Raw genomic sequence first — 6,154 nt, forward strand, 5'->3', positions numbered from 1 at the left:
GTTGTTGAGTCATTTATTTGTGTTTACTTCACTTTCTTTTACTTTCAAGTTACAACAACAAATCTGCCTATTCTGTTTAGTTTGATTCATTTCATAGAGTTCTTGCAAAACAAGTAATTACATAGGTCCAATTAGTCCCTGAGGATTCGACACCCTTGCTTGTGCCATTATACTAAATATATTCTAGCATTAGGAAGGAATAATACATCAACAAAAATGGCGCCGTTGCCGGGGACTGATTTCAGTCCCTTGTAATTGCTTGTTTGCTAGTTAAACTTTGTTCTTTTCATTGTAGGTAGATTCTTGATTTTCATTCAAACTTGTGTTACTTTGTTTCAGGTAGTATATGTCAAATAAACTTGTTGAGTTAGGCCAAAGAATTGAACGGTTGAAGGGCCACACTTTGGACAACTTTGTGCCATCAAGTTCATCCATTATCCGTGAAGAAGAGGAAGGGAATTCACCTAGTTCAACAAGTAAAGAATCTGAGCAATTTAATTGGGAAGGAGAAGAGGAGATGGCGGGCAACGAAGATGAGCTTCGAGCTTTGGAGGACTTTGCTCAACCAATCATACCAAATTCACCTTCATGCATCTTGCTGCCCACAGAAGCTAGAAACTATGATCTCAAATCTTCACATTTCCATATGTTTCCTTCATTTTATGGCTTACCAAATGAAGACCCTTTAGCTCATATTAAAGAGTTTTACAATGTTGTGAGTGGTTTACCTTTGCAGGGAGTAAGTGAAGCAAATTTGAGGATGAGAGTGTTTCCTTACACCTTGAAAGATAAGGCCAAGAGTTGGTTGATGACTCTAACACCAGGTTCCCTCACTACATGGGATGCCGTGGCTAAGAAGTTCTTGGAGAAGTTCTTTTCCACTCAAAAGACAGCCACATTAAGGGGACAAATCTTCAACTTCAAACAAGATGATGGAGAACCTTTCAATGAGTGTTGGGAGCGTTTTAAAGGCCACTTGATACAATGTCCACACCATGGGTTACCTTTTCACTTACAAATGCAAATTTTCTATGATGGACTAACCCAAACTTGTCAATCAACTGTTGATAATGCAGCAGGTGGAGCATTGAAGAAAAAGAATGCTCAAGAGTCATATAACATTTATGAGATGTTGGGGTCTAATGCTCAACACAAAGATTTAAGGGGTAAGAAAGTTGGAGTCTATGAAACAAGTTCTAATCATGAGCTTTTGTTGCAGGTAGCTAACCTAGAAAGGAAGCTTGAATCCGTGCTCAACATGGTGCCAAAAGCAAATGAAGTGTGTGCCATTTGCAACTTACCAAACCACCTTACTCATCAATGTCCATCTAGGGAGGCTTACCCCGAGTATGTTCAAGAGCAAGTGAACCTAATGAATTCTTACAATCAAAGACCAAGGAATGATATGTATTCCAATACATATAACCCGAGTTGGAGAGATCATCCCAACCTTTCATGGAAGAACAACAATCAATTCCAAAATTTCCAACCAAAACCTGCCACTACCCTTGAGGATACGCCCTTAGGTAGTTGATGACAAAGAAGGATGCTAAACAACGCTTGATTAGATGGATACTCTTACTACAAGAGTTTGACTTGGAAATTCGAGATAAGAAGGGCAGTGATAATGTTGTGGCTGACCATTTGTCCAGGCTTAATGAAAACCATGGAGTTGGACAACCTTTGCCCCTAAATGAATCATTTCCAGATGAACAACTCCTTGTTGTTCAAGAACAAGAACCATGGTATGCGGATTTTGTTAATTATCTTGCTTGTGGTATAATGAGAAATGACCTTTCTTTTCAGGAAAGAAAGAAGTTCCTTGCCATGGTAAAGCACTACGTTTGGGACGAACCATATTTGTTTAAATATTGCCCTGATCAAATCATTAGGAGATGTGTCCCAGAGAGTGAGCAACAAAGCATCCTAACATTTAGCCACACATTGGCATGTGGTGGCCATTTTGGTGCCAAAAAGACATCTCTAAAGGTTTTACAATCTGGTTTCTTTTGGCCTACTTTATTCAAAGATGCTTTTGATTTTTGCTCTAAGTGTGATAGGTGCCAGAAAATGGGGAACATTAGCCGAAGAAATGAGATGCCATTGAACAACATTTTGGTGGTGGAACTCTTTGATGTTTGGGGAATCGATTTCATGGGACCATTTCCATCCTCTTTTGGCTACTTATACATATTAGTGGCAGTGGATTACGTATCCAAATGGGTTGAAGCCATTGCTACAAGAACTAATGATCATAAGGTTGTGTTGAATTTTCTTAAAGATGTGATTTTTTGTAGGTTTGGAACCCCAAGAGCTATTATTAGTGATGGTGGCAGCCATTTCTGCAACAAACCTTTTGAATCCTTGATGAAGAAGTACAACATCAACCACAAAGTGGCAACCCCGTACCATCCTCAAACCTCAGGACAAGTGGAGATTAGCAATAAGGAGATCAAGAACATTTTGATGAAGACTGTGAGCCCTACAAGGAAGGATTGGTCATTGAGGTTAAATGATGCACTATGGGCATATAGAACAGCATACAAGACCCCCATTGGCATGAGTCCTTATCGCCTTGTGTTTGGGAAAGCTTGTCATTTGCCAATGGAGCTTGAACACCGTGCATATTGGGCCATCAAGAAGTTCAACTTTGATTACAAGGATGCTGGAATAGCAAGGAAGCTCCAACTTAATGAGTTGGAAGAGCTTAGAAATGAGGCATATGAGAATGCCAAAATCTACAAGGAACGGACTAAGCTCTATCATGACAAGGCCATCCTAAGGAAGGAGTTTCACCAAGGTATGAAAGTACTTTTGTTTGACTCACGTCTAAGACTTTTTCCAGGAAAATTGAAGTCTAGGTGGGTGGGACCATTTAAGGTGCTGCAAACATTTCCCCACGGAGCTGTGGAGATAGAGAACATGAAGAATGGCACCTCTTTTAAAGTCAACGGGCAGCGATTGAAACCATACTTAGATAAAGTGGAGGAAGAGCAAGTGTATCAAGTCGTAGATGTTCTTGAATTTACAACACCATGAACAAGCTACCATGTCTCGCCTAGACATTAAATAAAGCGCTTGCTAGGAGGCAACCTAGTGTGGTTTGTGTTCTTTCTTTATGTTGTGTTTATTTTGTTACCATTCCATATTCTTTGCCTACTTGCATTGCATACAATTTTAAACATCGAGGACAATGTTTAGGTTAGGTTTGGGGGTGGGATGGAAAGTTTGTTTTGTGTTTGTGTTTGTTTGAGGTGTTAGTTTTGGTTAAGAGTGTTTTGCATGCTAATACGAATGTATATGAGGACTATGTTTGAAAACAAACGATTGGGTTGCTATGGAAAAGAGTTGCATCTTGTTGTCTTTTATAAAGCTATAACTCTTGAAATTATGATGATAGAGGTACCATACTCAAATTCTGGAAGAAGAATAGTGGAGACTACCCTAGTGAGTTATTTTGAGCCTAATTGCTTCTTTGAGAGGGTTTAAAGTGTTTCTACTCCTATCTTTTTCTTTCAATTTCACTTTAAATGATCTCATTAATTCTATTTTGTTTGGATGCTAAGAATCATTCTCCTTTGCAGATACCATGTATTTAGTATCATTCATGAATGAACTCAATGAGATGATGTTAGGCTTTGCATGTTTAACTACTAAAAGGCTTAAATCCTACCCATTTGTGTGCTCCATTCACCCTTGTTGCAGCCAAACACTTTAGCCCAATTCTTTCATCACCCACACCATATTCTAACCATTCTAGCCCATTACAAGCCATACCTTATAGTTTGGGGAATACCAATGTGATGAAGACTAAAGGTAAATTGAGCTTAGAACAAGATTGTGGCGTGTACCAAGGGCACCTATGTTGAAGATGTTCTAAAAAAAAAAAAAAAAAAAAGAGAATCAAAGTGGATACAAGTTCCAAATCTCCTCATTTTAATGCATAGGGCCTGGACGCCAAAAACAAAGAAAGAGAAGACAAATGCAAATGAAGAGCATGATCCTCAAGGACACTTTGGTATGCCCCAAGCTCTAGTATTTCATATCACTTCTTTCGTAACCTATAACCTAAGCCTTATATTACAATCTTGAGAAAGATCTAGCTGATCATTGAGGAGGTATTCATGGGTGATGGTAAGTGTGTGTGTTATCTATATTCTTAGCATTTAATTCATTTCATGAGATCTACTCAGAATTTGTGCTTCCATTTCAGATTTCATATGTGAGAATTTTGATTCCCTTTACATAATTTCGCTCATATATGCTTGTGGTGAGACTAAAACCTTAGGGTCTGAGTAAGAACTTGAGTGGAATCTGTGAGGAGTAGAGTTGAGGCGAATTCTATCTGAAGCATTTGGGTATGGTGACCTTGAAGTTGTAAGACATGGAGAAATATCTTTATACTTTACAATTGATACGATTTTTTTTGAAGTGGCAAACTTTTGAGTTTGAATGTATAACAAGGCTATCATTGGTTCTTATTAGTTTGTTTAAAGCATGTTTTAACCAAGTTGTTTGCAGATTTTGTAAATGTTTGTGGGTGTCATCACTGTAAACCCTCAGGAGACACAACTCCTCCAACTAGGGACACCTAGGGGTTCAAAGGCTTGTTGCACATGCTCAGTGCAATCGTTTGGCCAGCGAAAGTGGTTTAGTTAGATGTTTGTATTTTGTGTGATTTAGTTTTAAGTTTGCTCGAGGACTAGCAAAAACCAGGTTTTTGGGTATTTGATAAGTCATATTTTGCATGCATTTATATCTTTCTTATTTGGCGTTTTTGTATTGTTTTTGGTTTAAACTAGTTGCATTTTACATTGTTTGGTGTTAGTGTGCAGCCAAGTGGGTAATAAGATCACTTGGAAGGCAAATGAAGGAATGTGGTGCAATTCGGCCATATTGGGTGAATCTAAACAAAGCAAAAGCATTTAAGTCAGATTTGGTGGTTCCAACACCAAAACATGCATTCACATGCATGTTCAAACACCTTGCCGAGCACTCACATGCAGTTCCAGCTCCCTTATGCACTTCCAACACCGAAACAGATCACCTTTGCACTCCCAATTTCTTCATGTCCATCCCGTGCACTTCCATACCCAATTCCAGATTATTATAACCAGTTTCAGATTGTCCACTCCCTTGTGGCAGACATTGCACATGTATCTTGGATTAAATAAACCACATACCTGCAAATCATGTCCATGCTTTGCATCCATCACTCCAGAAATCCACTCATCCTACCATTTCATGCGATTCCAGCTCCTTCTTGTCTAGACCGTGCACATTCATCCCTTTTTCAGCATTCCTTTCACATGGATCTTGTCAGCTTTCACATGCCTTCCTATTGTTTTTTCCATCATTAACCATATTCAGAAATTCACCAAGGGGGACTCACTCACTCTCTCTCTCGGATTTCATTCCATTACACACACCCTATTTGCTCGACTTCTGTCCATTATTCTCTCACATTCTCTCCATTCCATTGATTCGACATTCTCTCCATTCCATTGCATTCGACATTCTCTCCATTCCACAGAAATTGTCCACATTCTCTACCATTCACAGAAACTGTTCTTCATTCAGTCCATTACACACGCATAACCACTCCATTTCACTCCATCTTTGTCCATTTTGTTCTCCCAAGTGCAGAAACCATTCTACCTTCATTTACACCACACTTGGAGAACCAACACCGAAGGCACTCTTCAAGGAATTCAACATCAGTTTTGCTTCAAGGGTTTCTTCTTATTAATTCTATGTTCATTCATGTTTTATATTTTTATGTTAAATCTTTTGTAAACATGAATTGTAACTAATCCTCCTCTAGGGATTCGATGTAACCTTGCGAAGTTTGCCATGTAATTAAGTTATAATGCTCAGTTTGTCCATCTATGTCTTGTTTCATTCTCTGATTTAATGGTGACTTAGTGTGTTGATTTTAATGTTTGATCATCATTTGAATTAATCACTAAGTTGTGTAGCCAAGATTAAAACACACATCATGCATAATCTTGGTAGATATGTGAATGAATGAAGGGAATGTTTAGCAAACATCCTGCCGAGTTATTCCCTTTGGTTTTATGAAAGTTTCTTGTGCATTACATACTCTTGATTATGAACCAAAGTTGCACATCACAACTAGGTTCATGATTAGAGA

The 6,154-nt window shown here is 38.5% G+C and overlaps 1 non-coding gene across 1 annotated transcript; it reads right to left on the minus strand.

The window, feature by feature from the left end:
* Positions 1-891: 891 nt before the first annotated feature.
* On the minus strand, positions 892-1,002 carry LOC137714021 (small nucleolar RNA R71). The gene has a single exon (XR_011065364.2). It is a non-coding gene; the product is annotated as a small nucleolar RNA R71 (small nucleolar RNA).
* Positions 1,003-6,154: the final 5,152 nt, after the last annotated feature.

Source organism: Pyrus communis, chromosome 5 (genome assembly GCF_041283825.1).
Source record: "Pyrus communis isolate YQ-2024b chromosome 5, ASM4128382v1, whole genome shotgun sequence".
Taxonomy (NCBI): Eukaryota; Viridiplantae; Streptophyta; class Magnoliopsida; order Rosales; family Rosaceae; genus Pyrus; species Pyrus communis.